This window comes from Macaca thibetana, chromosome 1, assembly GCF_024542745.1.
Source record: "Macaca thibetana thibetana isolate TM-01 chromosome 1, ASM2454274v1, whole genome shotgun sequence".
NCBI lineage: Eukaryota > Metazoa > Chordata > Mammalia > Primates > Cercopithecidae > Macaca > Macaca thibetana.
Window position 1 is genome coordinate 36,466,499 of NC_065578.1, and position 27,114 is coordinate 36,493,612.

A 27,114-nucleotide genomic window follows, 5' to 3' on the forward strand; every position below is an offset into this window, starting at 1 on the left:
GCTGGGGAAACAACCCCTTATCAGAGAGTGGAGCCTCCAAATCCTCAGCTGTCTGCCCCAGCCCCTGCAGTTACCCCCTTTATCCACCCCAGGGAGATGGGCCAGGCTCCAGCCATCCCAGAGCTGTCCTCCTCCATCTTGGCTCTGCTGCCTGGAGTTATTTTGATGCACTTGCTTCTTTGGGTTAGAGTGGAAGAACGGGCAGAAGCAGCCTGCAACACACAGAGAATTGAACACTGACTATGGCTAATCCACAATTCAAGGTCCAGTATTAGCCAGGAAGGAAGGAAGTCCCTGAAACAAAACAGCAGAGGTTCAAAGAGTATGCCAGAATCCTCTCTAGGCTAAAAGGAGATAAAGAAATAAGAAAATATTTTTGTGTCTTGATCTTTGAAAATGCTATATGTAAACCTTTTCTCAGTTAATCTTGACAACGACCTTATGAAAGAATCATCACGTGCATTTTATAAATGTAGAAGCAGTGGCTCAGAGACATTGAACCACTTGCCTGAGGTCACACAGCTAGTAAGTGGTAGGACTGGGATTGAAACCTAGGTTGATCTGGCATCACAGCCTGTGGTCCTGCCTGGGTTGCCAGATCGAGAGATTAAGAAGGGTCACGGCATGCCCAGATGACTGTTCCGCAGCAAGACATTCCCTCCACTGTGGTCCTCTCCCTACATAGGCACCTGAGGGGAGTGGACTTAAGACAGCAAAAGAGGCCAGGCATGGTGGCTTACGCCTGTAATCCCAGGACTGTGGGAGGCTGAGGCAGGCGGATCACGAAGTCAAGAGATCAAGACCATCCTGGCCAACATGGTGAAACCCTGTCTCTACTAAAAATACAAAAATTATCTGGGTGTAGTGGCAAGTGCCTGTAGTCCCAGCTACCCGGGAGGCTGAGGCAGGAGAATTGCTTGAACCCAGAGGCAGAGGTTGCAGTAAGCTGAGATCGCACCACTGCACTCCAGCCTGGCACCAGAGCGAGACTCCGTCTAAAAAAAACAAAAACAAAAAAAAGACAGCAAAAGGGAGGGAGGGAAAGGGAATTGGAGGAGAGAGAAATAAGGAAGAGGGGATGAGGGGATTAAGGGAGAAAACAGTTAAAGGAGAGGAGAAAGGAATAAAGAAGGAGACAAAGGAAGAGGAGGCCCACATACCCCACCACCCTCCGCCCACTCCATACCTAATGTGCATTTGCCACATATGATCCTTAATCCATATTCCAAGATATGAAAGGAATTAGACTGCTTCACAGGAGAAAGAACTAAGATCCAGTGGCCTTTCTGAGGCGTTGCACATGCATTCTTTTTTTTTCTTCCTCTTCTTCTTCTTTTTTTTTTTTTTTTTTTTTTTTTGGAAACAAGATCCCATTCTGTTGCCCAGGCTGGAGTGCACTGGTGTGATCATGGCTCACTGCAGCCTCAACCTCCTGGGCTGAAGTGATCCTCCCACCTCAACCTCCCGAGTAGCTGGGACTATAAACACACACCATCATATCTGGCTATTTTGTATTTTTTGTAGAGATAGAGTTTTACCACATTTCCCAGGCTGGTCTCGAACTCCTGGGCTCAAGCGATCCACCCACCTCAGCCTCCCAAAGTGCTGGGATTACAGGTGTGAGCCAATGCACCTGGCCTGCATTCTCTCATTTTAATCTTCACAGCAACATTCTTTATGAGTGAGCAGCCACACAACACTGCTGTCCTTTCTCCACTCATGTGCTTCCACATCTCTGTGTCTCTGCCTAAAATGCCATCCCCTACCCTCATTCCCAGCCTCATTGGCTGGTAAACTCCCATCCATTCTTCAACACTCAACTCAAATGTCACCAGCTCTATGGAGTCACCCATGACTCTGCAGCTATACTAGCTGAGTAATGCAGATATGTAGGAAAAGTTCATTTTCTTCTCCTCCCTGCTTCAATCTCATCTCCCTGAGGTCACAACAGATGACATGTATCTTTTCATATACCGTCATCCCTCAGTATCCACAGGGAGATTGGTTTAGGACCACCCCCCTCCACCCCAGATATCAAAATCTGCAGATGCTCAAGTTCTTGATATAAAATGGTATTGTACTTGCAACTAACCTACACACACTCACCCATATACTTTTGATCATCTTAGATTAATTATAATACTTAATACAATGTGAATGCTATGTAGCTATGCTGTATTTTTATTTGTATTCATTTTTACTGTTATATAGTTTTTCCCTTTTTTTTTTTTTTTTTTTTTAACATCTTTGAGCTGTAGTTGGTTGAATGAATCTATGGATACAGAAGCCCCAGATGCAGAGGGCCGGCTGTAATTTTCTAGACCCTTACAGACACAAAAAACATGTGGGCTTTTTAAATTTCTATTTATTGGCTGGGCACAGTGGCTCATGCCTGTAATCCCAGCACTTTGGGAGGCCAAGGCAGGTGGATCACTTGTCGAGACCAGCCTGAACAACATGGTGAAACCCCATCTCTACTAAAAAATATACAAAAATTTAGTCGGGTGTGGTGGCATGCACCTGTAATCCCAGCTACTCAGGAGGCTGAGGTATGAGAATCACTTGAACCCAGGAGGCGGAGGTTACAGTGAGCCAAGATCGAGCCACTGCGCTCCAGCCTGTGTGACAGAGGGAGACTCTGTCTCAAAAAAATAAATAAAAAATAAATTTCTATTTATTTATCTAACAAAAATAGGATTCACGTTACTCCAAACTTGCTTTGTTCACTTAACACATCATGGACCACCCTTGAGGTCAGTGCATCTGGAAGGTTCTCCCTCCTGTCATTAGCTGGGTCACCATCCGCAGCCGTCAGTTAACCATTTCCCTCCTGATAGATGTTCGACTGTTTCATTCATGACTACAAATGGCAGGGTAGTAAATGTCTTTGTGCATTCATCCTTATGTTCTGATGCTTTTATTCCCACAGGCTAGATTCCCCAAAGAGCGATTTGTGAATCAAGGGTATTCGTACTTTAAATTTTAATTGCCACTGCTGATTTTATTCCCTAGCACTCACAGCAATTCTCAATCCCCAGTGATGGATGCAAAAGCCCTCTTCCCACATCATGGTCAGAACTGGACATTCTTTTTGCATTCTTGCCAATAGATGGATGATAGTACCTATCCCATAGAACCGTTGTGAGGTTTAAATGTGAAATACAGTACCCATCAGTTAAGTCTCTAATAAACATTAGCCATTTATGTAACTCCGATGTTATCTTATTATTATATATCTAAGGAAAGCCTAGAGTACATAATGACTTCTAGATTCAAGAGACTGTATTTTTTTTAGCAGACCTAGATTCCAAGCCAGCCTTCCCTGACCAGAGCTTCGTGGCTCTCAGGTAGCCACTCAACCTCTTGGAGCCTCAGTTGCTTCATCTGTAAAATGGGGATGATGAGCCCTGGGCTTTCTCCTTCACAAGGGAGTAATAGACCTCAAATGAATTCATGAATGTGAAACCACCCTGGGGGAAAAAAAAAAAAAAACACCAAGACTTCACACAAGTATGGGGGTTTATGCTACCAGTTCCACTGATGACCAGGCATAACCTCTGGGTAATTACCAGGAAGCCACTTCTTAAAGAAGCAGCAACCGTCACAGTCAGAGACAAAGGTGGAGGTCCACTGATTCTTGGTCCTTGTATTAGTCTGTTCTTGCAATGCTATAAAAACTGCCTGAGACTGGGTAATTCATAAAGAAAAGGGGTTTAATGGGCTCATGGTTCCATGCTGCTGAGGAGGCCTCAGGAAAATTACAATTATGGTAGAAGGCGAAGGGAAAGCAGGCACATCTACATGGCAGGAACAGGAGGAAGAGAGAGAGCAAAGGGGGAGGTGCTGCACACTTTTAAACAACCAGATCTCGTGAGAACTCACTCACTATCACGAGAACTGCAAGGGGACCCCATGATCCAATCACCTCCCACCAGGCCCCTCCTCCAACACTGGAGATTAAATTTGACATGAGATCTGGGTGGGAACACAGAGCCAAACCCTAACAGTCCTCAGCCCTTCAGCCAGCATTTGTGCTCCAGGAATCATTGAGAACAGGGTGCATCCGTGGATACAAGCATGGGGTCATGTAATGAGCTCCAAAAGAATCCCCTCCTACTCACAAATGCCCCCTAACCCAGAAGCTATTGTCAGCTGTCTGACATTTCACCATTAGAGACCCATTCCTCCCTCAACACTCCCCGGAGGATCAAGTGGATTCCCATGACTTCCCATATTATTTATGAAACATTTCCTGAGCACACGCTTTGTGCCAGCTACGGTGGCCAGTGCTCTGCACACAGTGCCTCATGATCAACCCTCTGCTGACACTGCCAAAGCCCGCCTCTACAGCTCTGACTTCTCTCCAAGCTTCAGACCCATATTCCCATCTGTCTACTAGAAACCCTGCCCTCAACCTCCACAGGCATCGCAAACTCCTCAGACCCAAAGTGAACTTATCAGCCTCCTCCACAAACCCAAATTCCCTCCTCCTGCTTCCCCATCTCTGGGCCTGGCCTCCTGATCTCCAGCCCACACCACCAAAAGCCTCAGCATTCCCCAGAGAAAGGAGGGTCCCTTCTCCTCACCACCTGCAACCCACCAGTTATTGAGCCCATACATTCAGGTGTCTTCTCCATCATCCTGCTCAGGGCCAGGTCTAGGATGCAGTGAGTGAAGCAAAATTCAGGAGGCTCCTGCAAGGGATGGCCCTGAGAGGGAGCAGGGCCACTTAAATGTGGTGTCCCCAGAGCCTCACTTGCCCACCCTGGTCTTGGCCTGGCCCACCCTCTAGATCAGGCCAGCTCAGCTCATCTCCTCTCACTGGACTAAGGCAGCAACCACCTACCTTGCCTCCCTGCCTATCCTCTCACCCTCCAACCAACCTCTTCCCTGCAATCAGATAATATTCCCAAGTCTCAACTTTGACCATATCACATCCTCAAGAACCTCAGAGGACTCACCATCACCTACTGAATTACGTACCAAGACTGGCATTCACACAGGACTCACCAGCCTCCACGCTGACAAAATCAACTTCCGTTTAAAACTACCCAGTCCAAGACTGCCAGCTCAGAGATGGCATCTGATTGGACCATGAATGAGCACCTGAAATAAGGGCAGTTCATCCATAGGCTATCTCATAGCCTATCACATGGCCTGGCACAAAAGGCGCCACAAAGAGACAATAGTCATCAGCTGAGCCAATCGAATGTCTTCTCTCAGGTGGTTGAATGGAAGGAAAAAGAGAAGAATTGGTGAACCGCCAGCAGGACAGGAAAGGGAGCCAGAAGGAACTGACCGCAAGTTGTGTTAATCGAGTGAATAAATTCCCTCCCGATGCTGAGGTCCTGGCGCCATCTTAAATCCAGTCTGCCTCAGTTTCCTGCGGGTCCCAGCCCTGACAGTTTCTCTTGTAGGATTTCCACACGAGTGCCCTTATTATGCCACTGGTGTCTCGAGTGAGCTAGCTCGAGAGGACCTCTAATCCATAAAACCAAAACATTCAAGGTTCTTTGCAATACAGCCCTGTTTAGAATCTTAGCTGCAAGTAACAGACACCCCCTCAAGCTGACATCACTAGGGCTTTAACTACAAAGATACAAGGAACTTCGTGGAAGAGGACTGGAGCTAGAATGCAGAAGGCCACCAGGAAGGACAGTCCTTTCTCTCTCCCCCTCTGCAGTCCACTTGGTTGCTGGGTAGAACCTGCCCACTCCCAGCCTCCCAGTGAGAGATGCAATCACTCACAGACAAACCCTGCTCTCTCCCAGTCCCAGCTCTATATTTCCAGAAGAGAGAGTGTAATTGACACTATTTGGGTCAGATATCTAATCAGCCATGAATCATGAGACCAGCTCATCAGGGAGACACACGGCTCCCGAGCCTTTGAATTCTTCTTCTAGGTTAATCATCGCCCTATCCCGGTTCAGCCCTCCCATGGCTGTGTCCTCAGTGAGGTTCTGAGACGAGAACTAGAAGTAGGAGGCCCTGCCTTTCCTGAACTTGATCTGGCTCACTCAGGCTGGCACTGTGTGAAGAAGGTTGGATCCCACCAAGACCCAAGGCAGGAGACAGCTGTCTGGAGAGGGATGGCAACCCCAGCTCCTGCCAGACAGCCCAAGCTTGACTGTGACACTCACACACCCACAAGAAAAGGGGCATCCAACATTTCTGTGCAGTTCCAAAAAGCTGGAGACATCTCACACCCACAAATAATAATCATGATTTTCTGTAATTATTATTTGTGTATTTTGCATAATTGTCATAATTATTATCATCAGCTCATCAGCTTCCCATCCCAGCATGCCCTCCTCCCGTCCTCAGCCCTGAAATCTGATCACATGGGGACCCCCTGACTTCCTCCCGAGAGCCAGTTCTCAGGGATCCCCTCAGGAAACGGGATAGGACATTCCTGAGGGCTCTTCTCCCCTGTTTGTCCTTCCAGAATATTCCTGGCCTCAGTGCTAACTCTGTGCAGGGCTTGTGGTCGCTGCTGGGAGAGGATACAGGGAATGAGAGAGGAGCTCCCTCACTGTCTCACTCTACGGAAATAGATAAGGCCTCCCTGGTCCACTCCAACCAGCGGTGTGCTGAAGCCAGCTTGTGCCAGTTCAGGAGATCAGACCATTAGCATCTCATCCCAACTCTGCGTTCAGCAACATCACGTTGAGAGCTCGAAATCAGTCACAGTGGGAGTATTTTACACCACAGCAATTGGCCAAAAGCTTTTTTTCTGAAGTGACCATTGTTAGACATTTACCAGCACACCCTCACACCCACCCTTCACAATACACCAAGACACACGAGGTGCTTTTTTTTTTTTTTTTTTTTTTTTTTTTTTTTTTTTGAGATGATGTTTCACTCTGTTGCCCAGGCTGGATTACAGTGGTGCAATCTCAGCTCACTGTAGCCTCCACCTCCTGGGTTCAAGTGATCCTCCTGCCTCAGTCTCCTGAGTAGCTGGGACTATAGGCACGCACCACCACACCTGGTTAATTTTTGTATTTTTAGTAGAGACAGGGTTTCACCATGTTGGCCAGGCTGGTCTCAAACTCCTGATCTCAGGTGATCTGCCCACCTCGTCCTCCCAAAGTGCTAGGATTACAGGCGTGAGCCACCATGCCCAGCCACAAGGTGCTCTTTAAAGCCTGCGAAATGTATCACTTTCCCTCAAGGGCTCTGCGGCGCCCCCAGGTAAAGCCCAAACTCTTAAATGTAAGGCCTCCAAAGCCTCGCATGCCAAGGCCTCAGCCCAACCCTCTGACTTCCTCCTTTATCATCTCCCCATGACCTTCCAGATCCTTCTGTGACCCAGAGAAGTTATCTCCAGGCCCCAGACTCTCTGGCCTCCAGTCTCCACTACACACCATCACTGCCTGAAATACCTGAAACACCGTCGTCACCCACAGCCTTCTCCCCTTCATCCCTTGGGTGTTGGCTGAGACACTACATCTATCTGGCATCTTCACTGACTTCATTGACCCGCAGCCTGGGTTAGAAACCCTTGCCCGATGCTCCCAGTACCCCACTCTCCTGGCAGTACTGTACATGGTAATCCTGTGTCTACCTACCTAGAGCCCCACTTAGCCACAGGCCCCATAAGGCAGGAGTCAGGTCTAATTCAGTGTCTGGCACAGAGTCTAGCACTGTTGAATTGAATCGAATCAAACTGAATTGAATTGAATTAAACAGAATGAACACCACCGCCCAAGACACTAACAAAGGCTGTGGTCAGTGCCCTCACAGAGGCCCAAATAGAGTCCTCCGAGGGGGTCAGAGTAGGGCAGGGTGCTTCTGATGGACAAGTCTGGAGAAGCGTCCTAGACACATCCCCAAGGAGAAACACCAGGCCACATCTTCCTTAGTGAGACAGTTCATGAGGCTCGGGATCATGAACTCAGTAGCTCCCACTCAGTGGCATGCCTTACACCAACTCACTGCTTCTTGTCTATCTACTCCACCCCACCCTCCCTAAGGGGGCATCCCCACTCTCAGGTCCCTGTCTGCTCCCAGCTTCACACTGCTTCTATTACAGAAACCCCCACCTGCATCTCTTTCCCACACACACACACACACACACACACATATGCACATCTCTGACTTATCCCTAAGAGGGTCTGAGGCTGAATTTCACACATTCCTAGAGGAACAAATGGGGGTTCAATATTAGATAGTAAAATTGGTTTGAAAGGAACAAAAAGGCCAGGCAAGGTGGCTCACGCCTGTAGTCCCAACACTTTGGGAGTCCAAGGCAGGTGGATCACAAGGCCGGGAGTACTCTGTACTCACTGTACTCCAGCCTGGGTGACAGAGCAAGAATCTGTCTAAAAAGAAGGAAGGAAAGGGAAGGGGAGGGGAGGGGAGGGGAGGGGAGGAAGGAAGAAGGGAAGGGGAGGGGGGGGAGGGGGGGGGGGAAAGAAAGAAAAGAAAGGAAGGAAGGGAAGGGAAGGGGGAAGAGAGAGAGAGAGGGAGGGAGGGAGGGAAAGACAGAGGGAGGGAGGGGGAGACAGAGAGAGAAGGAAGGAAGGAAGGAAGGAAGGAAGGAAGGAAGGAAGGAAGGAAGGAAGGAAGGGGAAGGGAGGAAGGGAGGGAGGGAGGGAGGGAGGGAGGGAGGGGGAGGGAGGGAGGGAGGGAGGGAGGGAAGGGGAAAGAAAGAAAGAAAGAGAGAGAGAAAGAAAGAAAGAAGAGGAAGGAAGGAAGGAAGGAAGGAAGGAAGGAAGGAAGGAAGGAAGGAAGGAAGGCAGGCAGGCAGGCAGGCAGGCAGGCAGGCGAAAAATATAGTATTTCTTACATATCTAAGTATGCAGATTGCGATTCCTATACCATAGCTAACATTTATTGAGAAACGTCAAGGAGCAAAACAAAGACCAGAAGGACTAAATTAAATAATAACAAAATAAAACAAAACCTGAAAGGCCAGGCATGGTGGTGCACACCTGTAATCCCAGAGCTTTAGGAGGGCAAGGCAGAAGAACTGCTTGAGGCCAGCAGTTCAAGACCAACCTGGACAACATAGCAAGACCCTGTCTCTACCAAAAGTGTTTTTAAAAAATGAGCTGTGTGTGGTGGCATGCGCTTATAGTCCCATCTACTTGGGAGGCTGAGGCAGGAGGATCTCTGGAGCCCAGGGGTTTGAGGTTACAGTGAGCCACAGTCGTGCCACTGTACTTCAGCCTGGGCAAACACAGTGAGACCCCATTTCTTTAAAAAAACAAAACAAAACAAAAACAGGCTGGGCACGATGGCTCATACCTGTAATCTCAGCACTTTGGGAGGCCAAAGCAAGCGGATCACTTGAGGTCAGGAGTTCAAGACCAGCCTGGCCAAAATGGTGAAACCCTGTCTCTACTAAAAATACAAAAACCAGTTGGGCGTGGTGGTGTGCGCTTATAATCCCACCCGCTCGGGAGGCTGAGGTAGGAGAATCGCCTGAACCTGGGAGGTGGAGGTTGCAGTGAGCTGAGATCATGCCACAGCACTCCAGCCTGGGTGACAGAACGACACTCCATCTCAAAAGAAAAAAAAAGGGAAAAAAAAAAAACCCTGAGTATTTTAATGTACCAGAAGTTCATGTGCCAGTGAAGATATTCACCAAGTAGTTCACTGAAGGGGAAAATTGAAGGTTTTTCAATGCCAGAAAGGGTGAAGGCAGTTTATTGTGGTTCTTTTACTCAGATTAAAACTAGCACTCTGCCAAGGGCGGGATGGAGGATGAGTCCAGTGGTTATACACAGTTGGACACAGCAAATCTCCATGCTCATAGGTCCAGGGTCTCCAGTTCAGTCTAGAAAGGATCTGGCACCTGTCACATGGTGACAGCAGCCTTCGACTTTGATCCATCATAGGCGAGTGGTGCTGAAAGTGGATGTTCTCCCTGGCCCGGTGCTAACGCTTCTTGTGCACTTACTATGTTTAAGGATTCTGCCTCCCTCAACCAGAGAGGCAGTGGTTAAGAATCCAGGCTCGGGGCCTGATCACCTGTATGCAATCCCCCATTTAAGACTTGAATGAGTCAATACCTCAGCTTCCTCTTCTATAAAATGGGTAATAATAGCAACTACCACATAGGATTGTCGAGAGGATTAGACGTGTTATTCTGTGGACAGCCCTTGGTAGATACAATCTTCTAAGAGATGACCATTATTATCTCATTAATCTTGACATCAAGAGGCAGATCGTATTCTTATCTCTGCTTTACAGATGAGGCTCGGTGACTTGCTCACAGCCTACTTTCCACCACACGCAGCTGCCATCACCACCGCACCCTGGGTTTCAAGAACTGGCAGCGTCGTGCCAGGGCTCAGGTGGGGAGGACTTGCTTATGGTGGCCATTACTCAACAGTGATGCTGTGAGACGCTGCTATGGCTTAAATAGGGTTTGTTTGGCCCCACCAAGTTTCATCCCCAGTGTTGGAGGTGGGACCTGGTGGGAGGTGTTTGGGTCGTGAGGCTTGGTGCCATTCTCGTGGGAGTGAGGGAGTTCTCACTCTTAGTTCCCCTGAGAACTGGTTGTTGAAAAGAATCTAGCGTCTCCTCTTCTCCCTCCCTGTTTCTCTCTCCCTCTCACTCCCTCTACCTCTTCTCTCCCACTCCCTCTCTCCCTCTCCCCTTTCTCCGTCTCTCTCTCCCCCGTCCCTCTTTCTCCCCCTTTCCTCTCTCTTTCTCCCCCTTTCCTCTCTCTCTCCCCCTTTCCTCTTTCTCCCTCTTTCCTCTCTCTCTCCCCCTTTCCTCTCTTTCTCCCCCTTTCCTCTCTCTCCCCCTTCCCTCTCTATCTCTCTCCCCTCCCTCTCACCCCTCTTTCCCTCCCTCTCCCTCCCCACCTCTCCTTCCCTCCCTCCTTCCCTCTCTCTCTCCCTTTCTCCCTTCTCTCTCTCCATCCCTCCCCCTCCCCCTCTCTCTCTCAGTCTTCCTCTCTCTCTGTCTACACATGTGATCTCTGCACACAGGCCCCCCCTACCTTCTACCATGAGTGGAAGCATCCCGAAGCCCTCACCTGGTGCAGCACCTGTGCCACCATCATGCTTCCAGTACAGCCTGAAGAACTATGAGCCAAATAAACCTCTTTTCTTTAAAATTACCCTGCCTCAGGTATTCCTTTATAGCAATGCAAATGGACTGAGACACACACCCACTGACCCCGAACCCCAGGGCTAGGTTAGCACATTGGCAAGGCTGGGACCCAAACAGCCCCTTGGAAATCCTGCCTCCTCCAAGGCCCTGCCAGAGAACAGACACAAGCCCCTCTGCCTGGGCAATGCCAGATGTTCCTCCCCTCGCAGTCTCCGGAGCGGTTAACAATCCTCCCTGCAGTCAGGGGAATCCCTTCTCTTTCCACTGTTCTCTGACTTTTCCTATCAGATCACACAGCTTAATTCCCAGGGAAGGCTTCAGCTTTAGGGAAATAAAACCTGAATGGAGAAGTGTCTTGCAGACAAAGTCTCTTCTAGTCTCAAGGCAGCTCAGGCCAGCCGCCTGTCTGAATGGAGACAAGAAAGAAAACGTCACCATCTCCAAGCATCGTCCTCACCAGCGTGCGAGTGGGCCCTGGAGCTCCACCCAGGGTGGATCCCTGAGAAGCTAGAGTCAGATTCTGAGGGGCTAGGCTGACCCAGGCACATCCCTGAGATAGCCCAGGGGAGGCCAGGGTTCAGCGAGGACACACACCCCAACTGACTGTGACTGTGCACAGCGGGCAACTTCCATCCAGGATTGAAGCTAGCTCTGGGTAAGGAGCCAGAAGCACCACCTGGAAAGGGCAGGGCAGGTTTCCAGGGATGGGAGCTGTGGGCTTGGCCAGGCCGGGTGGGGACAGGGCACCAGCCAGAGGGGTAGGAGGCTCAGCGCAGGAAAGAGCTGGAGGCTGGACCTTTGCACTGGCATCCAAGGAGATGGTGCTAGGTGGCCCTTAGCATCATGGACATGGTGTGGGTGGAGGGAGGAGTTAGGACAGGCAGATGAGGGCCAGTTGTAGGGGCCTTGAATGCCCGATCAAGGAGCTTGGCCTTCATCCTGTGGGCAGCAGGGAGGCCACAGAAGGGTTTTAAATGAAGAGGCTTGTGCCCAGATTTGAACGTTGAAAAACCATACTAGCCATAGGGTGGCTAGCAGAGTGGATAGGAGAAGGAGGGGAAGGGGTGCAAGGGAGAGGCAAGGAGGCCAAATTAAAAGTGACTGCAATCATTCAGGTGATGGTGTCCCAGACGACGGTCTGGGGTAAGGGGTGGGGAAGTGGAATCTCAACTGGGCTCCCCAGATAGGCACAGGAGCAGTGCCCTGGCCAGGTGGTCTCCTGGACCAGAGCACAGCTCCTGTGCAAACTGCCATCCAACTGTCCCTCCACTCTAGAGGACTACTTCCTTCAAGCCCACAGAGAGGACCCTGCTGGCCTCCCATGGGCAATATGGTTGGGGCAGCAGCAGTTCAGAGCCCACCCCACCTCAGCGGCAGCCTGAGGCTGGGAGGGGCCCTGGGGAGGCTGGGAGGGGCCCTGGGGAGGCTGGGAGGGGCCCCGGAGAGGCCTGGCCAAGGCTGCAAATGCTGGACTGGAGGGCTGAGACCTTGAACCTGTCCCAGGGAATCCCATTCATAGCCATGCACACGGGCATGCATTACACACCACACACCCTCACACATACAGGCACACCCAATTCACCTAACCCAATAGAAGGCGCATACCACAATCACGCACGTGGCACCTGCCTTGCACACACTTGACATCCTACCAGCATACTCATATCATACCGACCCCCATGTCCCCAAAACTGATCGCCACTCACACAAAACCCATTCTTCACTACCCCCGAAACACCCAGACATCACACACTCCATGCAACACACACCCCGCCCAGACCCACACCACCCAAAACAACATACGCTCCTTGTACTCAAATGTCAGACACACCATGAAAACACACAGACCCAGCACACACCACCCACCCTCCCACATCTAAGCTGGCCTGCCCACCACACACACACAGGCAGGTGCCCCTTACACACCACGCACAGGGCTGAGGCCCCAGCCAGCCTCCATTCCCCACAGGGCTGGGGCTCCCTGAAAGAGGCACTTTGTCTGACTCATGAAAAGGCAGTACTGGTTTAGGGTAAACATGGCCTTGCAGAGCTGGCTGAAATTTTCAAACCAAACAATGCCTGATAAAGACTTCTGTCTCTGGGGCCGGGCAGGGTGGCTCATGCCTGTAATCCCAGCACTGGGATGCCAAGGCGGGCAGATCACCTGAGGTCAGGAGTTCAAGACCAGCCTGGCCAACATGGTGAAACCCCCGTCTCTACTAAAAATACAAAAATTAGCTGGGCCTGGTGGTAGGCACCTGTAATCCCAGCTACTCGGGAGGCTGAGGCAGGAGAATCACTTGAACTCGGGAGGCAGAGATTGCAGTGAGCCGAGATTGCGCCACTGTACTCCAGCCTGGACAACAGTGCGAGACTCCATCTCAAAAACAAGAATTATGTCTCTGGGAACAAACTGTGTATCCACATCTATGTAATAGTTACCCCATCCTTAGTGAATGACAATGTACATCTGATTATAAATGATGGGAAAACTCTGATATCAAAGGCTAAGTTAACATGTATGTGATGCTTGGTGCTTGCAATAAATTCCATTTTTTATCATAAGCAGATATACTGGGTTTTTTTTAACTAACAGAATATCATTTTACCTTCTCCACCAAATAACTGTTGGACAAATATTTAGAGAATATTGATATGAAGTGGCATCACATTGGCCTGCTTGGGAGGTCCTTGTGTCTCCATCTGGCCCTGCTTAGCTCAGATCCCTCCTACGGCCTTTCCAACATGGTGGGCAGGGATGGGCGGTGGGCCTGGCACGCTCCGTGGGCCCGTGGTGCCGGGTGCTGGCTGTATCAGCCACAAGGAGGCTCTGGCCAGCAAGACAGGCTGCACACCTAGAGGGAGGCTGACTGGAGGTATTGCTCCTGGAGGGGCTGTGGTGGATCTTTCGAAGTCCACACTTGACTCTGTCCACACAGAACTCGCCTGTGTGTGGTCTTTGGGGAGGCTCTATGGGAGCAGCATATTGATCAGGCTGGAAGGAGAGAAAGAAAGAGGAAAACCACCTTCAAACAGCAGAGCTTCAGATTCATCGTTGACTCTAAAAGACCCAAGAACACAGACATGCACGGGCCAGCCCTGAGATAGCCACACACCATGACACACAAAAGACACAGAGGCAAACATGTGTGCAGAGACAACCTGCAGTCAGAGACAGCTCACAGCCGCTGGCGCAGAGCGACACTCGTGTCCCAACACATACACAAAGCACAGAGGCAAAAGCCAGCATGCCAGGCAGACAGAACCAGCCCCAAAAGCCCCTGCACATGCCGGAGAGACACACTTGCATGCACATAGGTACCCAGCACCTGCACATGGGAATGTGTCCCCGCATGTGCAGGGGTGCTGAGACACACTCCCAGCACACCCCACAGCCACTCTGAGCCCCTCGTCCCTGGCAGGTGGGAGCAGGGGTCTCCTTGCAGGCAACCCTGCTCACCACCTTTTCTCAGCCTTGAGGCCAGGGGCCAAGGGCCCTCAGACCCCCTGCTGTGACTGTCGTGGGCATGAGATCTAAATGACCCAGACCTACCCCACAGGAGGGAAAAGAGGGCCCTGACATTTGTTGGTTCACTCCTCTCAAACCCCTGCCACTGGGCAATTCAGTGTGCGCTGGAATTGCCAAGGGATCATGCCACTGCACTCCAGCCTGGGTGACAGAGTGAGACCCTGTCTCAAAAAAATAAAATAAAAAGAGAAGAAAAGAAAAGAAAGTAAAAGAAAAAAAAAGAAACAAACAGAAAAGTATTGCCGGGGAGATTTTTCTTTCTTTCTTTCTTTCTTTCTTTTTTTTTCTTTTTGAGACAGAGTCTCGCTCTTGTCACCCAGGCTGGAGTGCAGTGGTGCAATCCTGGTTCACCACAACCTCCACCTCCCAAGTTCAAGCAATTCTCCTGCCTCAGCCTCCCAAGTAGCTGGGACTACAGGCGCACACTGCCACGCCCAGCTAATTTTTCATATTTTTAGTAGAGACGGGGTTTCACACTGTTAGCCAGGATGGTCTCAATCTCCTGACCTCATGACCGCCTGCCTGGGCCTCCCAAAGTGCTGAGATTACAAGCGTGAGCCACCGCGCCCAGAGAATTTTTTGTATTTTTTTTTTTTTTTTTTTTTTTTTTGAGACGGAGTCTCGCGCCGCCCGGGCTGGAGCAGTGGCCGGATTCAGCTTCCGCCTCCCGTATTTTGCCTCAGTCCCGAATAGCTGGGACTACAGGCGCCCGCCACCTCGCCCGGCTAGTTTTTTATTTTTTTTTTAGAGAGAGACGGGGTTTCACCAGCCAGGATGTTCGATCTCCTGACCTCGTGATCCGCCCGCCTCGGCCTCCCAGAGTGCTGGGGCTTGAGCCACCGCGCTTGAGAGAGAGGTTTCTCCCATGTTGGCCAGGCTGGGCTTGAACTCCTGACCTCAGGTAATCCGCCCGCCTCAGCCTCCCAAAGTGTTAGGATTAAGGGCATGAGCCACTGTGCCTGGCCAGGGGAGATTTTTTTTTTTTTTTTTTAATGAGTGATGCCTGAGCCCCACCCTCAGACTCCGATCCGTGGATCTGGGGAGGGCACCAGGCTTGGGTGGGTTTTTAACACTCCCCAGGCTACTCTAATGTGCTCCCAGGGTTGAAAATTACTGAGGCACCAATCTGGCCTCCCAGGGTCTTGCAGGCATCCCTGGTCTCCGCTGGACTGTCCCAATAGACAAGATCCTGAGGGCGTCAAGGTGCCCCCTCTCTGCCCTTCAGCTGGCCAAGGAAGTCCTTGCCACACTGGGTCCGACCCCCCCACCACGAAGACCCTTTCTAAGTGCTAGTGGCACTTAGAAAAGGTGCCGGGCGCGCCCATCTGTGCACTGTGGCTGCCCCCTGCTGGACAGAGCCGGTCATGCCCAGCTGCCGGCATGACCTGCCTCTCCCACACAGGGCAGCCCCAGGCTGAGATGTTAGGGCAGCCAGAAGCACATGGCCCTCAAGAGAAGTCCCCACACCCTCTCCAAGAGTCCACAAACCCTCAGCTCTGCACCCTCCTGCCAAGCCCCAGCTACCTGTCTGGTCCCAGCCATCTCAGGCCTAGATGATCACAGGTATTTTCCTTTGTTCATCTACTCAGTGGTAGCCAGTAATGCTGTGCTGGGCTGACCAGTCCTGGCAGCTGGGGCCGCAGAGATGAATAAGGAAGGGAGCTGACAAGTCCTCCCACGCCCAGCCATCCGCCAACAGCTGCCCAAGCCACCTTCCTCCAGCTGCCTATATCCTCGCTACTCCACAGCCCTTGGTGCTCCCTCCGACCTTTAGGATAAAGCCCAGACTCCTCACAGCCTGGCTCCTGCTGCCCAGAGCACCTCTCTTCTCAGTCTCCCGGAAGGCCTTCCACCCTGGGACTGCCTGGCAAACTGTCATTCGCAGTTCCACTTTCTACTTATGCCACCTTCTCCAGGAAGTCCTCTCTGACCTCCTCCCTCCACCAGCCTTCACACCCATTAGCCACTTCCTCCCCTTTTCCCCTGAACATTACATACTTGCCTCTTATACTAATTCTCTGTTTATGTGTCTGCCTCCCTCCCCCTCTAGACTGGGGGTTCCCGGTGGGGTGGGGGGGTCCAGGGCCCTGGAATCAATAAAGGTCTGTAGAATTAATGAAGCCTTCTCCAACCTGCCCAGTCCAAGGAAAGCTCTTCCGCCTCTGGCTGCACCACACCAGTAGGCTGAGTGCCTCACTCAGAGGAGCAATCCCTAGGGCAAGGAAGAGAAATAATAACAGCAACAACAGAACTAAAGCACATGCTTACTAGGTGCCATATGTATATTCGATTCCACGTGCTTTACATATATCAATTCATTTAACCCCCACAACATTATTATGAGCTAGACGGGAAACCTAAGGCACAGAGAGGTTAAATGACTTGCCCAAGCAAATGTACAGTTGTCAGTCCAGAGCTGGGACCCTGCCCAGGAGTTGGCTCCAGAGACCATACTGTTAACCATGTTAACCACATTTCCTGGTTTTTTGTTTGTTTGTTTTGTTGTTGTTATTGTTGTTTTATTTTTGGGAGAGGGTCTCACTCTGTTGCCCAGGCTGGAATGTAGTGGCACAGTGGCTCACTGCAGCCTCCACCTCCCAGGCCTCAATCGATCCTCCACCTCAGCTTCCTGAGTAGCTGGGTCTACAGGTGCGCGCCACCACACCCGGCTGATTTTCTTGTAGAGACGGGGTTTTGCCATGTTGCCCAGGCTGGTCCCACTCCTAGGATCAAATGATCCACCCAATCACCTACCTTGGCTCCCAAAGTGCTGGAATTACAGATGTGAGCCACCGCATCCGGCCCACACTTCCCTCTCAAGGGAAGAGAATGTTGGTGGAGAACCCATGCCCATTGCAGCCCTGAGCTGCCTCCCAGGCACCTCCTGTGGAAAACAGGAAGGGTCTTCCCAGGAGAGGCCAGACCCAGATTCCCTAGCCAGCAGCTCTAGGGCTGTGGCTTCTTTCACTTCCTTCTTAATTTTTCCAACAAGAACAGATGCCACTGCAGCTGACAACTGCCTATGTGAATGGAAAGGCGGATCCAGCCCCTCATTTTTCTGGTGAGAAAATGAAATTGGACAAGGAGGCAGCCGAGCTTCCGGAGACCTGGAGGATCCAGGGGTGATGGCAGGCACAGGAGGGCTCCCAACAGGCAGGGAATGAATACAAGGACAGGATGGGAGGTCTGAGATGCCCCCAAGACCCTCTGGACAAGCCCCTGCCTCTAATACTTTTTTTTGTTTTAAGATGGAGTCTTACTCTGTTGCCCAGGCTGGAGTGCAATGGTGCAATCTCAGCTCACTGCAACCTCCCCTTCCTGAGTTCAAATGATTCTCCTGCCTTAGCCCCCCAAGTAGCTGGGATTACAGGTACGTGCCACTATGCCCGGCTAATTTTTGTATTTTTAGTAGTGACAGGATTTCATTATGTTGGTCAGGTTGGTCTCCAACTCCCAACCTCAAGCGATCCGCCCGCCTCAGCCTCCCAAAGTTCTGGGATTACAGGCGTGAGCCACCACGTCCAGCCCTCTAGTACTTTCTTCCTTCTTCTCTCCCTCTCTTCTTCCCTTCCTTATGCCCTTCCTTTCTTCCTTCCAGACATGGTGAGCAACTACCAGGTACTCCCCCTGTGCTGGCTCCTGGGAACACAAGGGAGAAGGAGTCACTAGCATTGTACTTAAGGAACTCCCAGTCTGGAGAAACAGACAGGGCCAGACCATCAGTGAGTGCCATGATGGAGCAGATTCTGAGGCCCATCTGTCTGGGTTCCTATCAGCCTCCACCACTTCCAAGCTGTGTGAATTGCACCAAGTATTTAAGTTCTGAATCTGTAAAATGGGATGCTCAAGACACCTGCTTCACAGAGTGTTAGAAGGATTAATGGAGTTAACACATGTAACATGCTTTGGAATCGTGCCTGGCACACAGCAAGCTCCTTCTCCCACATCTCCTAGGAATGCAGCCCCTCACCACATCCCAGGACCCTCCTTGCCGCTGGTGCCGTTTACACCTCTGTTGTTCCTCACACCCCCTCACAATCTAGAAGTAGCCCCTGAGGTCTAACCACTATCCCTCCCGTTGCGAGGCACTTATCGTCCACAGCAATATTTACATGCACCACCCACAACAGGCATCACACTGAGCTCACATCTCCGCCTAAGCCCACCAGGGGAGGGCCCCTGTTGACTCTGAGACCCTGGTCTTGGGAGAGGATAAGAGTTCGGCCTGGGGTGGAACAGCTCCCTGCCCCAAACCAGGTGTGTCTGCCTCACCAGTCACTCAGGCCTGGGGTGGTAAGTGGCAGCCCTCACTGCAGACACCTGCCGCACCACGGGCTTCTCAGCTGGACGGTTCTTATTGACAGCTGGCCTCAGGCTCTCTAGCTGCAGTGCCCAGGGTCTGTTCTGACAGAGCAGAAGGAATGCTGGGGTGACCTGCAGAGGAGGTTCTCCCTGACTCGGCCCCAGCCATGCAGCCCACAGTCCCAGGGAGCAAAGTTACCAGGTCAAGGAGTCAGGGCACACCTCTGGCCTTAGCAAGCCCCTCAAAGGTGAACTCACGGTTGTGGATCTGGTGTGTCAAGCCTGACTCTGTACATGTCTCTGAGGTGAGGATAGGGGTGTGTGTGTGTGCTTTGTGTAATTGTAGCTGCCACGTCTGTGTCTAATTGCATCTCTGCAGAGCTTGTCCACGTATCCCTGGAACACTATCCCTGGCTGAGCACCTTGTTATGACTGTCAATATCATCCAGAGGACCCACTTTGTGCTTTGCCTACATGTTTTCATTCACTGCCCATTAAAAAAGCTTCCCGACTCCAACGCTTCTCCAAACCCCAGGCAAATAGAGTCTCAGAAGCTAGCATGTCAAGCTCAAATCCCATGGCGGGGTCTTTGAGGCCCCTCACAATCTAGCCTAAAGCCATTTCTCCTGTTGTATCTCCCATTCTTCTCTCTCCTGTACCCTCCTTCTAGTCCCTTGCCTATGTTGTTACCTCCACCCGAATCCCCACCCTTCACATCCAGGAAAATACTATTCACCTTGCATGACCTCACTTCCTCTGAGAAGTCTCCCCTGATGACCCTGCCACCTCCTCCAGGAAGCCTTCCCTGCTTACGAAGAGTTGACACCATCAGCCTGGGCTCCGTGCCTCTGATGCCACCCTGGATGGTCATTACTTCTTCCATACCAGCTCCTTGAGGACAACGCAGAGTCCAATTCCCCCAAAGAATCTCCACCCTGGCACACAGTAGGTATTCAGGAAGCGGCTCAGTGTGTGCTTCTTGGTTGTCGATGGGTAAAGGGAAGCCTTTACCCAAGAGGGTAGCGCAACATCCATTCCCTACATCTGCCCCCAGTTGTGCCCAAGAGAGCAGCTCTGCTGTCTCTCCTGGCTCATCTGGAAGGGCACAGGCACTTGGTCTGTCTCAGGCCGTCTGAAGCCCTCAGACCTAGAGGAGCTCTGCAGGAGGCTGCCCAGGGGAGGAACAGAATTCTGCTTGAAACAGATTCTCCCCCTCTCCCCAGAACAGCTGCTCTCCCCAGACCTCAGGTCAGTCCCTTCAGCTGCCCACTGCCACCACCATCAAAAAGGCCTCCCTCTGAAGGGGTGGGGTGGAGGAGGCATGGCAGAGGGAGGAGGGAAGCAAGGTGGGGAGATAAAAGGCTGAAAGGAGAGGGATAGAAGGGAAAGGGGGAGAGGAGAAAGGAGGACTGAGCATTTGCTTCTGTGTCTTTGCAGGCTGTTACTTCCCCCTAGTTAACAATCGCAGTCCACGCACAGCCCCCAGCCCCTCCTAATTAACATGATTAGCACTAAGCGAGCTGCCACATTTTATGACTCTCCAAACCAAAAAAAATAATTAAAGCAATTACTGTCATTAACACTCTGCCCTCTTCACCACCTTCTCTGAGAGTGAGCAATGAACAGACCCCAGGGAGTCATGATTCAACCCCTAGTGCCTCCCTCCTCCCCTTCCATCCCCCACCACCACCACCTGCCACCTCCAGGACCACCAGCCTGGACAGCTCGAGCCACCAGCAAGGCCGAGAGGCAGAAGGAAGGGCCTCAGTAGGCCCCAGGCAGACCCCCTAACATGCCTGGAAAAGCTAGAGCCAGGCCCTGGGAAACCGCATAGAGAGGCTGAGCCAGGAACTGCCCCCAAACCCACCCAGATCGAAGCTTTCTTTCCCAGATACTTCTTCCTTCCCATCCCCCACCCCAGGCAGGAGTCCACCAGGCCCAGACAGCCCTGAGACTTGGTTTTGTCCCTCTGCAACTCCTCAATGCCAGGTCCCCCAACCCCACAGGCAGGTCTCCTTCAAACCCTATTCTCTCTGACCCCCCAGTCTCCCCTCACAGCCCAGCCCAATGCTCTGCCACTTCCCAACTGAGTGGTCAGATCACCTAACACCTCAGAGCCTCAGTTTCCTTATCTGTAAAATGGGCTTCAACTACTATAACTAATACCACAGACTGGGGGGTTTAAACAACAGACATTTATTGCTCACAGTTCTGGAGGCTGGGAAGTCCAAGAGCAAAGTGCCAGCAGATTCAGTCCCTGGGGAGGGCTCTCTACCTCGCTTGCAGATGGCCACCTTCTCGCTGTGTCCTCACATGGTGGGGGGTGGGAGTCTCCAGGGTATCTGTTCTTATAAGGACACTAATCCCATCACAAGGGACCCCCTCCTGAGCTCATCTAAACTAATTATACCCCAAAGGCCCTATCTCCAAATACATTGGGGATTGGAGCCTCAACTTAGGAATTTAGGGAGGTCACAGTTCAGTCCATAGCACGGGCTTTGAAATGTCTGTGGAACCACCCCTTCTTCACCAGTCTCTTTGAAGATTAAATGAGATCATCAACACAAGGCACCTAAAACAATGTCTGGCACATAGGAGGTCCTCAGTAACAGAAGTTCTCTTCCAAGCTTCCCCTCAAGCAGATGACGGCTGGGGTAGAGGTAGAAGATTTGCTGAGAAGCCTGGGTAGGGGCCAGGTTCTGTGCTGTAATGATCCACCAGCCACTGGAACCACAGTACCCGTGACCCAGGATTACTGTGGCAGGCTTCTAACTGGTATCCCTATTTCTGTCCCTGCCTCTCCAACCCCTCTTCGATTTATTCTCAACACACAGACCAATGTGAATCCTTTAAAACATAAGTCAGGCTGGGTGCAGTGGCTCATGCCTGTAATTCCAACACTTTGGGAGGCCAAGGCAGGAGGATCACCTAAGGTCAGGAGTTCAAGACCAGCCTGACCAACATGGTGAAACCCCATCTCTACTAAAAATACAAAATTAGCCAGGCATGGTGGTGCTTGCCTGTAGTCCAGCTACTCAGGAGGCTGAGGCAGGATAATTGCTTGAACCCAGGAGGCGAAGGTTGCAGTGAGCCGAGATTGTGCCACTGCACTCCAGCCTAGGTGACAGAGCAAGACTCTCTCAAAAAATAAATAGGCCGGGCGCGGTGGCTCAAGTCTGCAATCCCAGCACTTTGGGAAGCCGAGACAGGCGGATCACGAGGTCAGGAGATCGAGACCATCCTGGCTAACACGGTGAAACCCCGTCTCTACTAAAAAATACAAAAAACTAGCCGGGCGAGGTGGCGGGCACCTGTAGTCTCAGCTACTCGGGAGGCTGAGGCAGGAGAATGGTGTAAATCCAGGAGGCGGAGCTTGCAGTGAGCTGAGATCCGGCCACTGCATTCCAGCCTGGGTGACAGAGCGAGACTCTGTCTCAAAAATACATACATACATACATACATACATACACACATACATACATAAATAGGGCCGGGCGTGGTGGCTCATGCCTGTAATCCCAGCACTTTGGGAGGCCGAGGTGGGCGGATCACCTGAGGTCGGGAGTTTGAGACCAGCCTAACCCACACGGAGAAACCTCATCTCTACTAAAAATAAAAATTAAAAAAAATTAGCCGGGTTTGGTGGCGGGCACCTGTAATCTCAGCTACTTGGGAAGGCTGAGACAGGAGAATCGCTTGAATCTGGGAGGCAGAGGTTGTGGTGAGCCAAGATCGCGCCATTGCACTCCAGCCTGGGCAACAAGAGCAAAACTCTGTCTCAAAAACATAAATAATAAATAAATAAATAAACAAACAAAATAAAACATAAGTAATATCATGTTCCTTCTATGCTCAAAATCCTACCATGGTTTCCCATCTCACTTGGAGTTCAACCTAAGTTCTTAAAATGGCCTCTAAGGTCATGTTCTTCTCCCACTACCCATCACCCTCACTCACTCTGACCTCCGACATAACTGAGGTACTCTCACCCATCTGGAACCCTTTGTCCCAATACAATTCACCTCCTTCAAGACTACTGAATGTCTTCCCAATGATGCAACCCTGACCCAGTACCCCACCACACGCTCCCAATCCCCCTCACCCTGTTTTACTCTGTTTCCTCCTGTGCTTAACCTTTTAACATGCAATGTAGGCTGGACGCAGTGGCTTACGCCTGTAATCCCAGAACTTTGGGAGGCCAAAGCAGGAGGATCACTTGAGCCCGGGAGTTTGAGACCAGATTGAGCAACACTGCAACACAACCTTATCTCTATCAAAAAAAAAAAAAATATATATATATATATCTCAAAAAATTAGCTGGGCGTGGTGGTGCACACCTTTAGTCCCAGGTATTCAGGAGGCTGAGGTGGGAGTATCGCTTGAGCCCAGGAGTTCAAGGCTGCTGCAGCCCAGTCAACAGAGCGAGACTCTGTCACAAAAAAAAAAAAAAAAAAAATTGAAACGATCGATTTTGTTTTGTATAATTTTAACACAATTTAAAATTTTTAATTTTAAAAAAAGCACTAGTCTGGGCAACATAGTGAAACCCCATCTCTACTAAAAATAGAAAAATATGTAGTGGTGCCTGCCTATAGCCCCAGCTACTCAGGGGACTGAGGTGGGAGGATCATCTGCACCCAGGAGTGCGCCGTGATCATACCTCTGCACTCCAGCCTGAGTGACAGAGTGAGACCCTGTCTCAAAAAGTAAATAGATAAATAAATAAATACAAATAAAAGTTTTAAGAGAAAAAAAAAAAAACCTCCAGAAATTGAAAAGCTTGATGTGACTCTGAAGTCTAAGGAGAGATGCTTCAAAGTCCGGCACAGCGGTGGGTACAGGCCATCTCCTCACCCCCACAAGTTGCCCCCCAGGCCACAGGCACCATGTGAAGCTGCTTCTATGTGCCACACTTCACCATGTTGGGACCCAAGTGTGGCTCATATTTCTTCTCAGGGTCCATTAAAAATGACTCCGAACCCCCAAAACCCAAACCAAATGTAGTCTATTTCTCCATGAGATTCCAAAACAGGCAAAAATATGGTTTAAGTCCTCTCCATGCCCCAAGCATTGGCCAACAAGCCTGTCTGGAGTAACGAGAATGTTTGACATTCTATTTGACTAGTCTATTTGACTATTGCTTAGGGCCCAGGCTCTGTAAAATTAGATGTTTACTTGTAGAAAACTGGTAAGGAGCAAGTGATTTCCATCCACTAGAGAAAATAATCCCAAAAGGTTATGGTTTTAATGTCCTATGGGCTACCAGCCAGTTTCATATCTAATTTAGTATCTTATTCCATCATCATTTTTCATGCGAGTTTCTCATTCTTTGAACCACCTTGTTCAAAGATTCTCTCATTGAGCTAAATAATGTTTTGATGGTGCTCACTGTGTATTGCATGAGAATTATGGTTTTAATATCTTGAGAAATTATACTTTGGCATATAGAGGATCTAGACAGGTGCTTGTGTGTTCCACACACAGTCCTGGGGCCACTTCTCACCTCACTGTCTCGCCGCTCCTTCTCCTGCCGGCTTCTCTTATATCCCCTCCACTCTCTCCCTCTCTGTCTCTGTGTGTGTGTGTGTCTCTCTCTCTCCCTGTCTCTCTCTGTCAGTCTCTCTCTGTCTCTCTCTCCCTCTTTCTCTGTCTCTCTCTCTGTCTCTCCCTCTCTTTGTGTTTCTGTCTCTATTTCTGTCTGTCTCTTTCTCTGGCTCTCTCTGTCTCTTCTTTCTCTGTGTCTGTCTGTCTCTCTGTCTGTGTCTCTGTCTTTGTCTCTCTCTGTGTCTGTCTTTTTCTGTCTCTAAATCTCTGTCTGTGTGTGAGTCTCTGTGTGTCTGTCTCTGTGTGTGTCTGTCTCTGTGTGTGTCTGTCTCTGTGTGTGTCTCTCTCTGTGTGTGTCTGTCTCTCTGTGTGTGTGTCTCTGTGTGTGTCTGTCTCTGTGTGTGTCTGTCTCTGTGTGTGTCTGTCTCTCTGTGTGTGTGTCTCTGTGTGTGTCTGTCTCTGTGTGTGTCTGTCTCTGTGTGTGTCTGTCTCTGTGTGTGTCTCTCTCTGTGTGTGTCTGTCTCTCTGTGTGTGTGTCTCTGTGTGTGTCTGTCTCTGTGTGTGTCTGTCTCTGTGTGTGTCTGTCTCTCTGTGTGTGTGTCTCTGTGTGTGTCTGTCTCTGTGTGTGTCTGTCTCTGTGTGTGTCTGTCTCTGTGTGTGTGTGTATGTCCGTATCTCTGTTTCTGTGTGTGTGTCCGTCTGTCTCTCTGTCTCCCTCTGTGTTTCTGTCTCTCTGTGTGTGTGTCTCTGTGTGTGTGTCTCTGTGTGTGTGTGTGTCTCTGTGTGTGTCTGTCTCTGTGTGTGTCTGTCTCTGTGTGTGTGTCTCTGTGTGTGTGTGTCTCTGTGTGTGTCTGTCTCTGTGTGTGTGTGTATGTCCGTATCTCTGTTTCTGTGTGTGTGTCCGTCTGTCTCTCTGTCTCCCTCTGTGTTTCTGTCTCTGTGTGTGTGTCTGTCTGTCTGTATCTCTCTGTTTCTGTGTGTCTGTCTGTCTGTCTCTCTCTCTGTCCCCCCGCTCCCCAACCCCCACCACTGTCTTTCCTCCTTCTGTCTTCATTTGCTGCAGTCAGGGTTCCTACACGGCTACACTGACAAACAGCTACACAGTGTTCCCTTGGGGCCCCGGACTGTACACCTATTCTCAGGGTCCCTACTATATGGGAGCGCACAGCCACCAACGAAATGTTCCTCAGGCCTCCCCACACCTGAAAATCCCTGTTCTCCCCTGCCCCCACCCCAGACCATAAAACCAGGTCACATCCATAGCAAACTCTGCTTGAAATGCAGTCATTATGAAACAGAATATTTAACATCTCAGGTTGCATTCCACCACTTACAGTTCTTCCAGGGCTCTTCCCAGACAAGCAGGTGGTGCTTGCCTTATTCCTATAAAGGACCTGTCCTGGTGGTTTTATTAAAATGGGACAAGAGGCTGGGTACCGTGGCTCATGCCTGTAATTTCAGGACCTTGGGAGGCCGAGGTGGGAAGATCTCATGCGTTTGAGATCAGCCTGGGCAATATAGTGAGACCACCATCTCTACAAAACTAAATAAATAAATTAGTCAGGTGTGGTGGGTCACGCCTGTAGTCCCAGCTACTTGGGAGGGCAAGCGGGGAGGATCATTTGAACCCAGAAGTTTGAGGCTGCAGTGAACTATGATCTCACCTCTGCATTCCATGCTGGGTGACAGAGCAAGGCTGTCTTAAAAAAAAAAAAAAAAAAAAAAAAACCAGAAAACTTAAAAATGAAATAAAATAAGGGGTGTGCTTCAAGTTCACATGTGTCTATACCTCTAAAATTAACATAATTTCTAGAAAACTATCCCCAACTAAGCTTCATTAAGTTGGGAAAACAAAAAAAAAGACCCTCTTCTTCAGATAACCTGCTACAATATATTAAAACTGATTATTGCCATTATAGTAAAAAGCTGGCCGGGGCACAGTGGCTCACACCTGTAATCCCAGCACTCTGGGAGGCCGAGGCAGGCGGATCACGAGGTCAGGAGTTCGAGACCAGCCTGACCAGCATGGTGAAATCCCATCTCTACCAAAAATACAAAAATTAGCCAGGCATGGTGGTGCGTGCCTGTAATCCCAGCTACTCAGGAGGCTGAGGCAGGAGAATCGCTTGAACCCGGGAGGCAGAGGTTGCAGTGAGCCAAGATTGTGCCATTACAAAAAAAAGAAAAAGAAAAAAGCTTTAAATTTTTATTATTTTGTGTCTGACATCTTACTAAACTTTTTTTAAGAGACAGGGTCTCTTCCTGCAGTGTAAAAAAAAATTAATTTAAAAAAAATAGACACAGAGTCTTGCTCTGTGACCCAGACTGGTCTCCAACTCCTGGTCTCAAGTGATCCTCCCACCTCAGCCTCCTGAATAATGTGCACCACCGTGCCCAGCTAACTTTTTTCATTTTTATAGAGATGGGGTTTCACTATGTTGCCCAGGCTGGCCTCTGACTCCTGGTCTCAAACGATCCTCTTACCTGGGCCTCCCAAAGTGCTGGGATTACACACATGAGCCACCATACCTGACCTAAACTTTTTCATTTGCTATAATTAATTGTTTTTAGTTACTTTTATTGAGTTTTCTAGTTATAAAATTGTGTCTCTGGCACATTATGACAGTTTTCCCATAAATTTTGAAATTGTGTTTTTTGTCTTATCACAT

General features: G+C 50.2%; 2 protein-coding genes across 2 annotated transcripts in view; both read left to right on the plus strand.

The window, feature by feature from the left end:
- The window catches only part of DNALI1 (dynein axonemal light intermediate chain 1), a 264,733-nt gene that overhangs the window by 113,113 nt on the left and 124,506 nt on the right, over nucleotides 1-27,114 (plus strand). The gene's annotated exons all lie outside the window — the stretch shown is intronic.
- The window catches only part of UTP11 (UTP11 small subunit processome component), a 594,364-nt gene continuing 588,327 nt past the window's right edge, over nucleotides 21,078-27,114 (plus strand). Inside the window, exon 1 of the mRNA XM_050800430.1 lies at nucleotides 21,078-21,081. The gene's annotated coding sequence lies outside the window, so the exon portion shown is untranslated. The remainder of the gene's footprint in view (nucleotides 21,082-27,114) is intronic.